The sequence below is a fragment of the Argopecten irradians genome, chromosome 2 (assembly GCF_041381155.1).
Source record: "Argopecten irradians isolate NY chromosome 2, Ai_NY, whole genome shotgun sequence".
Lineage (NCBI taxonomy): Eukaryota > Metazoa > Mollusca > Bivalvia > Pectinida > Pectinidae > Argopecten > Argopecten irradians.
In genome coordinates this window covers 70,499,801-70,508,754 of record NC_091135.1, presented here as the reverse complement: position 1 = coordinate 70,508,754, position 8,954 = coordinate 70,499,801, and the positions used below count along the sequence as shown (strand labels likewise).

Sequence of the window (8,954 nt, the reverse complement as noted above, 5' to 3'; positions counted from 1 at the left end):
TTATACAAATAAGTGAATGAAATGACAAATTTATTACAATTGAGTGATTTTTTTATTTTTCCATGAATTGCTTCTCAATATTGCACAAGACGTATTGTACCGCAAATTCAATTAGTTTGGTCCAAAATTGGCTTTACTTTAAAGGGTACAGCTCCTTCAAAATGTGAAAGTATTGAGATGTCACATTGTCTTTTCAACATGTACTGGATTCTAGCTTGTGCAATTTGTCATGTCTAAGTAACAATAGCACTAGAAAGTTATTTATTCAATATAAATTGTAAATGGTACTATTTAAATGACAACCACTAGCTAGAATCACAGAAGGATAAGGATGTAGACTTGGCATTTTGCTCGATTCTTATAATATATATACAGTAGTTTGACATGTTATAATATCTAGCACAAATGTATATTTATCACATAACTAACCAACTGGCCCGTTCAGCAATGCCATTAATATCACAACACACCTGTAAATTAAAAATACTATTGAGACATCATAGGTACAAATAATGACGTCTTGATCAAAATATGATGTCACACAAGTGTCTCTGTTGACAGAAATGTCAAATCCAAGCTTGATTCCACCACTCTTGAAATGGAAAGTTGATAAGTTCTATCTAGATTTCCATAACAGAATTGTACTGATCTGATAAATAGAATCTTACACTCATGGCTTGATAATATTAAATTTATTAATCTCCTTAAACGCTTGGATATGCCACTTTCCAGTGTTCATAGACACTCATGTCCAGAGAAGGGCATCAAAACTTATTCCGGGTTTCAAAAACCTAACATACGAGGAACGCTTAGAAAGACTCATTCTTCCAACTTTACAACATCGGAGAACTAGAGAGGACATTATAAATGTTTTTAAAATATAGTTAAAAACATATATGATCATAGAGTAACTGAGAACTTTTTCCAAATGGACAGTACAGGCAGAACGAGAGGTCACTCTGAGAAAATTTTTAAGAAACGTTGCAATTTAGAATTAAGAAAGAATTTCTTCAGTAACAGAATAGTAGACATATGAAATAATTTGCCGCAACATAGATGCAGATATTGTATACAACTTTGAAGTAATCGTTAAATAAACACTGGAAAAATATTTGTTTTAAAATCTAATAGTCTATATTGTAGGATCATAGCCATTGATATACTGGAATTTATTTACTTATTTTATGAATGTATATTGTTGATATGGATATAGAGGCTTCCAGCCTGCATCTTTCACCGCGTTTTGAGTGTTCGGTGTTTATCTTATGTTGTTTCTGTAAAATATGAGGAGACAGCCGATTAAGTTTACTGTGGTCTTTATTCTGTCCCAGAGAGAAGTCATTATACAAAATATAAATCATTACAGAACATCATAGTTATAGATTAAGATGGACATGGACAATTGACTCAATAGAGATTAATTGTTAGTTACAAATAATGGACAAGGACATGATAAGGATTATTTGAACATTTACAATTGTAGAATTAAAATAAATGAATGAACTGTATTCTCATTGAAATTAATCCAACATAAGTTAAGATCTTGTTAAATTTGAGACTTTACAATAATTCAAAGGTCAAGGCTTTAGCTTTGAACAAAGGGGAATAATCAATATATTTAAATGGGGGGAAATTAGATGTGGTAGAGTTCACTTGCAGTGAGAGGTATTGTTAATGCCTCAGTCTTCAGCAAAATAACAAAATGAGAATTGGAAATATCTTGAATTACACAAAACATAATAATTGTCTTGTGATAAAATAGTTAATTTTAACTCATTAACAGAATAAATGTTTATAGTGAATGTTTATTTAATTTGAAATAATTGACTTTTGAATGTGCTTACTTCTGATTAACAAAATGTTTCAAGCTCATAAAGTATTCGAAAAATAGGATTTTAGATTCACAAAAGACAATTTCCAAAGATAATGTTATATGTACACAAATAAAAGCATAAGTATTATAATATTCAAAACCTGACACTAAGACAGTACCTCAGTTTCAGATTATAAAATATGTATTCACATAAAATAAGTATGGCAAGAAATATAATAACATTCTGAACCCAAGTATTTATATATGCAGCTTATTAACAATTTAATGGTTATTTCGGATATCAGAATCTGCATGTGTATAAGGTGAATGGGCGAAAAACAGTATTCAAATACAATAAGCTTTGATTTGAATAAATCATACGTTCAGAAGGTTATAATCAATTACGCATAAAACAAACAGGTACCTGAACAAGGAAATACATGTCGAACAAGGACAGAATATCTGTAGTTGTGAATAAAGGATATTTTGAAACCTCTTGCCATGTTTACAGTTGCTGATGCAGCATTTAACCAAAGGGCGATAACTCTAAACAGCTATACTTTTAGAGTAGGTAGCACACTACTCAATATTTAATTTGATGCATAATCAATGCCGTGATATACAAATAAATTTTGCAAAGCATTTGATATAGTTTTCGCTAAATATTCCTCATTCACAACATGTGCATAAAAACAGATAATACGGAAAAATCAGTAGACTGATCGCTTATATACGGTCATTGTAAGTTACATTAAAAAAAAATATAAAAATCATATCTGAATTCATTCAATGTCAAATATAATGCATTTAACATTTCAAATATATTATTGTATTTTCTTGAGACGTGATACAAAATAACTAAAAAGTATTGATGCATATTGGCTAACGTTACAAACTTTATAAAATAATGTACATGTTTTAGATACAATAAAATAGAAAATGCTCACCTGTAAAATATGAGGAGACAGCCGATTAAGTTTACTGTGGTCTTTATTCTGTCCCAGAGAGAAGTGATGAATTTGGGCACTAGAGACACTTTAACGTGACTGTCCGCGAAAAGACGAGAATTTGATTGGATAATAAAAATTAACTCAAAATACAAATATCAATGACAAAACTTTGATTGGTCAAACGTAAGCTGGGGTTTTACGCCCAAATATTTCAACTCAACCCGTCACTAATACTGTTACGTCATGCTAATGGCTTTGACCGGGACTAATTGCAAGTGCTCACCTTGTTTTAATTCTCGGACAACAACAATTGTTCTCGGTGTCAGAACTGACCGGAAGAGTCAATGTGGTTTGAGCTTTTCGGTAAATAGCAGATGTATAATTTTCTGTTAAGGATTATGTACTGAAGAAAATATGAAAAGCCTAGCTTAATAAGACTGACCAAACCCAAAAATACTTTTATACTCAAGGTGGTGACATTTCCCATAAGATTAAGATATCAGTTCTCAAGACGACAATTACAAAGAATGTATAAGTTTTGTAGAGGAAACTGTATATATTACAACATATTTAAGGTAAATAAAGGTTCATAAGGAAAATAAAGAAATGAAATAAAATGCAAATTTTCCTTATGAAATATCCCTCCTGGTTGGAAAAATCTTTGTCCCCAAAGATAAAATGTACAAATTGGGACAAAATGACAATATGAGTCAAACAATAATTGTAGGTTATGAAGTATGATATGAAAGTAAAATGTTTACAAGTACATAGTAAGTTGCATGAATGCGTTTTACAATGAAATTGATAAATTCACAAAAAGTTTAATAAATTGACCAATTGACTGATTCAACAAGGACGGCTCAAGCAATCCAAGTGAAGGAGTTATTGGACAAAATATCACACACCTATACAAGTTCAAGAGTATACAAAAAAAATCATACATAAAAATCAATCATACGTGTATAAACAAATCTTACAAGTAAGTCCTGTCAAAGACTATCAATGTGGCCAGCTTGCAACAACACTGTCTATTTCAAAATATGGAAATATCCATGATGAGAGAGCAAAATATATGCTGCGTAAGGTTGTTTAACAATGCGTGCGATTTTGTGAGCTTTTATGTGTGAGACATGTAACTTGTGTTTAGGATAAATGCGATGTTTGGTATGGTTATGAATTACGGAAAACTCTGACCAATGAAAATGGATAACAGGAAATATTTTACCAGTTACTTGGATTGAGGTAATGTCAATGGGTGGTGTTATGGTCCAGTTGTCTGGACACAGGGGTAGGGAGGCTACAGTAATAAGGACACATTCACTACCTGTTGTTAGTTCAACATGGATGGAGGTTTTGTTAGACGCTTTGAACTTTGACCATATGAAGTATATTGAGATGAGGACAAATGCTGTGGTGAGGAAGGACAATGTTACATAAGGCCATGGTGTTTGTAAGGAATTATACACATGGTCAGTGAACATGCTCATTGTAGTTATTTCAGGCAATGGTTTATAATGGAAATTTGGTATGTTAGCAGTAGGTGGCAGGGTAAAGGCAGATACAGTATTCGGTTTAGTAAGAAGAACTGCTGCAGACAATATCCTATATTTTCTATATGTACAAATAGATATAAAAAATAGCTGTTCCTGATAAAACACCTGCCACTAATGATACAATTCCACTAGTGTCAGGCCAATTAGTATTGACAGCAGAAAGTGTACTATCTAACATTGACTCTGAGAGTGATTTAAACACAGTTTCTCCTTTTTGCGCTTTCTTGACTATTTTCTTCAAACTAAGGTGGTATTTCTGATCATTTGCCAATGCTTCTACAATTGAGTGGTTATAGATGTTAAATTTTGGAATGGAAATGTTCACAACATTTGAATACATGGTATGTCCTAAGATTGCAGAGTGTGTGGAAGGATCAAAGAACTCCTGAATGAGTGCAAGATTTACAGGATGTAACCTGGAGATTTCCTGAGTATCATTTTTACATTTTCCCTAATCTTGGAGGTATAAAAAGGGCGTCTGAGGTAACTGAGCATCTACATGGTATACCGAGAACACAAAAGGTGCAGCCTTTGATGATTTTCTGACCAGTAGGACAATTTTGGGCTAACATTGATATGTGGTACACAAGGAAATTTGATGGAGCCACTTCTATCATTGAAGGCATTAAAGTACTTTGTACAAATGTGAAGTCACATGTTAATTTTATAATTTCATTTTGATTATAAAATATAGATGAAAGACATGAGTGTTTGGCCACTGACGAGAGAGCAACATGGAAAGGAAAATAAACATATAATTAAACACATTTGAAGTAGACAGAGGATGATCAGCATAACTGCATTCCATACACTAGGACCATTGTAGATACCTACAGATGAATAGGGAGGAGAAATAAAGATTAGTGTTGTGTGTTGTTTATTTTTGTCGTTAAGGTACTGCGCAATACCTAAGCACTAAATTAACAGAAACTGTTAAATCTTAACAAAAATTTAACACACGAAGAAAGAGAAAAAGGAAAGATTGATCATCGTGAGGTATCTATTTTTGATTTATGTGTAAACATTCCTTGAGCTGATCAAAATGCCTTCAACATTTTTTTTATGTGAAACAAGTTAACTTCTTTTTATGTTTTTTCTTTCTTGCTTTCCCACTCTGTGTTTTTTTTTATATGGAATTCTCGAACCATGCCTAGTGGCAAATTCTCTATTGGTTCCCAGTTTGTTTGTTTATAACCTTCCCATTTGACCAAGTACTCTTTTCTGCCATTCCTCAATCTGTATTTCAGAAGTTTCTCAACATATAAGTGAGTGGATTAGGATCACTATTAGAATAAGATTTGTTTTGGTTTAAGATGGTTTTGTCCTTTGAGGGTTGAGGATGGTGTGCTCTAGACAAATTCTGATTTTGTACAGCAGCTGTAGCTGTAGAGGGATGCACATTGAGATTAGGTGCGGTGTTTGGTACAGCAGCTGTAGCTGTAGGGGATGCACATTGAGATTAGGTGCGGTGTTTGGTACAGCAGCTGTGGCTGTAGGGGGATGCACGTTGAGATTAGGTGCGGTGTTTGCAGGTGTTTGGTACAGCAGCTGTGGCTGTAGGGGGATGCACGTTGAGATTAGGTGCGGTGTTTGGTACAGCAGCTGTGGCTGTAGGGGGATGCACGTCGAGATTAGGTGCAGTATTTGGTACAGCAGCTGTGGCTGTATTGTTTTTGACGTTGCAAGTCATTGGCGACAGGTAGATACAAGGGTGGATCTAGACTTGGTCTATTGTTTTGGATTCGAAAAGTGCTTTAATCTATTAGCATTTATTAAAGACTTTATCTCCTTATGATTGTCACAACGTCGTAGCTTGTATGTGTGATTGGGTCCTATATTTGTTACATAAAACGGAAAATCCAAAGGTCTGTGGAGTTTGGGTGAATCTCTTAGGAATGCGAGTCGAATAAATAAGGACGATATGCTGTAATTTGAAGTCCGGTATGACAGAGTTTTTATTATGTTGCTGTTTTTGTTTTGATTGGGCCCGTCTGATATTGGATTGTGCAATATCTTTGACGTATTTCAAATGAGCCATGAGACTGGTGATATGAGCCTTTGCGTCTTTATTGAGACCCTCTCTTGGAATTAAAGATGTATCGAATGGAAGAGTCATTTCCTTACCGAAGAGCAGGTGGTAAGGTGAAAAATCAGATGATTGTGTCGATGGACTCATTCTGAAAGCCATAAGAACACCGGGTAGGAACTCAGGCCAGTTTTGTTGATTTTTATCAACATATGCTCTTAGACACTGTGCTAGTGTACTGTTCATTCGTTCACAGGTGGAATTAGTTTGTGGATGGTAAGAACTTGTATAGTGCCTGGTGACTTGGAAAATTTCACAGACTGCTGTTACAATTTTGCTCAAGAAATTCTGACCTCTATCACTCACTATAACCCTAGGTGCTCCATACCTACTGAAAATTTCCCTGTAAAGAACATTAGCAATTTCTTTAGCTTCCTGGGTTTTGAGAGGAAATGCCTCTGGCCATTTTGTGAAGGCGTCCACAATAAGAAGGATGTATTTGTATCCTTCTTTTGATTTTGTAATAGGACCTAAGATGTCCATGTGTAGTCTTTGAAATGTGTCCGACACAGGCATGGGTGTCAACGGTGTATTTTGAGGATGAGTTGGTTTCTTTATACGTTGACATACGTCACATGATCTGATGTAGTCTACGACATTTTGATACATATTAGGCCAAAAGTACTTCAGCTGTATAGCCCTATAAGTTCTGTCTTGACCTAAATGAGAACCACCTGCCTGGCAGTCATGGTAAGACCGAAGCACATCCTGCCGAAGACACCTTGGTACTGCAAGTTGCCGTATTCCATTATTTTGAAATGCCTTACCTCGAGGTTGATACATATGGTACAAGATACCATCAAGCATGACGTACTGGTCTGATTGTACCAATACCTTGCTCGCATTGGCCTTACCTATAGGCAATGCACCTGATGCTATGTATTGATATATCCTCGTAAAGTCAGGACAGGCAGCTTGAAGTTCAGGAATGCTGTCAACAGCAACAGGGTCCTGTATTTCCGTGATGATTTCTGCAGTTTCTGGCCTTTGGTCTGTGTTTCCATAAAGAAAAGTGACCTGCTGGGGAAAGCATGTTTTAGTTGTTTGCACCGCACTAACATCTAGACTAGGTATAGAATCTGCGACATCCTCAGTTGGTTTGTCAGGGTAAAGTCTTCTGGATAAAGCATCCGCAACCTGATTTTTAGGTCCAGCCTTGTAGCAAATTTCATAATTATAACCCTGCAACAATACTGCCCAACGTGCAAGCCTTCCTGTAGATTCTGGTTTGATGTTTTTAAGCCATTTCAATGCGCTATGGTCTGTGTAGACTTTGAACTTTTTGTCTGCTAAATACACGTTGTAATGTTTAATACCCTCGACAATGGCAAGTCCTTCTCGTTCTGAAATTGAGTATTTGCGTTCACATTGATTTAGGGTTCTGCCACCATAACATATCACTCTTTCTCTGTTTTGGTCATCTAGTTGACCCAATACATAACCTATGGCGTCACCTGATGCATCTGTTGTCAGAATAAACATTTTAGAGTGATCCGGATAGGCAAGGATTGGAGGTGATGTTAGAGCCTGTTTTAATATATCAAAAGACTGCTGACATTCAGATGTCCATTGGAAGTCTGTGTCTTTCCTAAGGAGAAAGGTGAGGGGAGTAATGATTTGACTGTAATCTTTTACAAATTTCTTGTAATAATTACACAATCCGAGGAAAGATCGGACTTGTTTCTGATTGTTAGGTTTTGGGAATGACCAGACAGCATCAGTTTTGGCAGTGTCAACCTTAATGCCATCTTTTGAAATGATATGGCCTAGATAGATAATTTCAGAATGAGCATAATGACATTTGCTAGGCTTCAAGGTTAGATTGTACTGTCTTAGACGACAAAACACTTCATGTAAGTGTCCTATGTGTTCCTCAAAAGTTTGAGAATACACAAGGATGTCATCAACATACACAAGACATGATTTCCAGTTAAGACCTCTTAGCACTTTAGTCATAAGGGCTTGGAAACTTGCTGGAGCGTTTACTAAGCCAAATGGCATCCGCTTCCATTGGTATACACCTGTAGGGGTAACAAATGCAGATTTATGTGCAGTGTCAGGGTCCATAGGTATTTGCCAAAACCCTGAGGCCAGATCTAGGGTAGAAAAGTACTTTGCCCCAGAATGGCCTACTGCATCAAAAACATCGTCAAGTCTTGGTAAAGGAAAGGACTGTTGCTTAGTTACAGCATTCAACTTTCTGTAATCTACAGCAAAACGAAGCTGGCCGTTTTTCTTTTTAACCATAACTACAGGACTCTGCCAGAATGATGTAGATTCTGTAATAATGTCATTTTGTAACATTTCTTGTATCTGGCGTTCGGTTTCTGCTTTAACTTCTGGACTCTGTCTGTAGAACCTCTGTCTGACAGGTAAAGCATCACCAGTTTCTATGCGATGTGAGTATGTATTAGTATTACCTAGTTCAGACAGATCCGTGGCAAATACATCTCTATTGTCAAGTAAGAATGTCTTTAAAATTTCTTTTTGTGTATTTGTGAGATTGGAGTTATCGAGATTAAAAGAAATATCTGTCTTCTCTTTACTGGAAT

The 8,954-nt window shown here is 35.5% G+C and overlaps 1 long non-coding RNA gene across 1 annotated transcript; it reads right to left on the bottom strand.

Moving 5' to 3' along the window:
- Positions 1–1,299: 1,299 nt before the first annotated feature.
- On the bottom strand, positions 1,300–4,754 carry LOC138316355 (uncharacterized). Its single transcript, XR_011207641.1, has 2 exons — positions 3,047–4,754; positions 1,300–2,859 (listed from the first exon to the last, which is right to left on the bottom strand). It is a non-coding gene; the product is annotated as an uncharacterized lncRNA (long non-coding RNA).
- Positions 4,755–8,954: the final 4,200 nt, after the last annotated feature.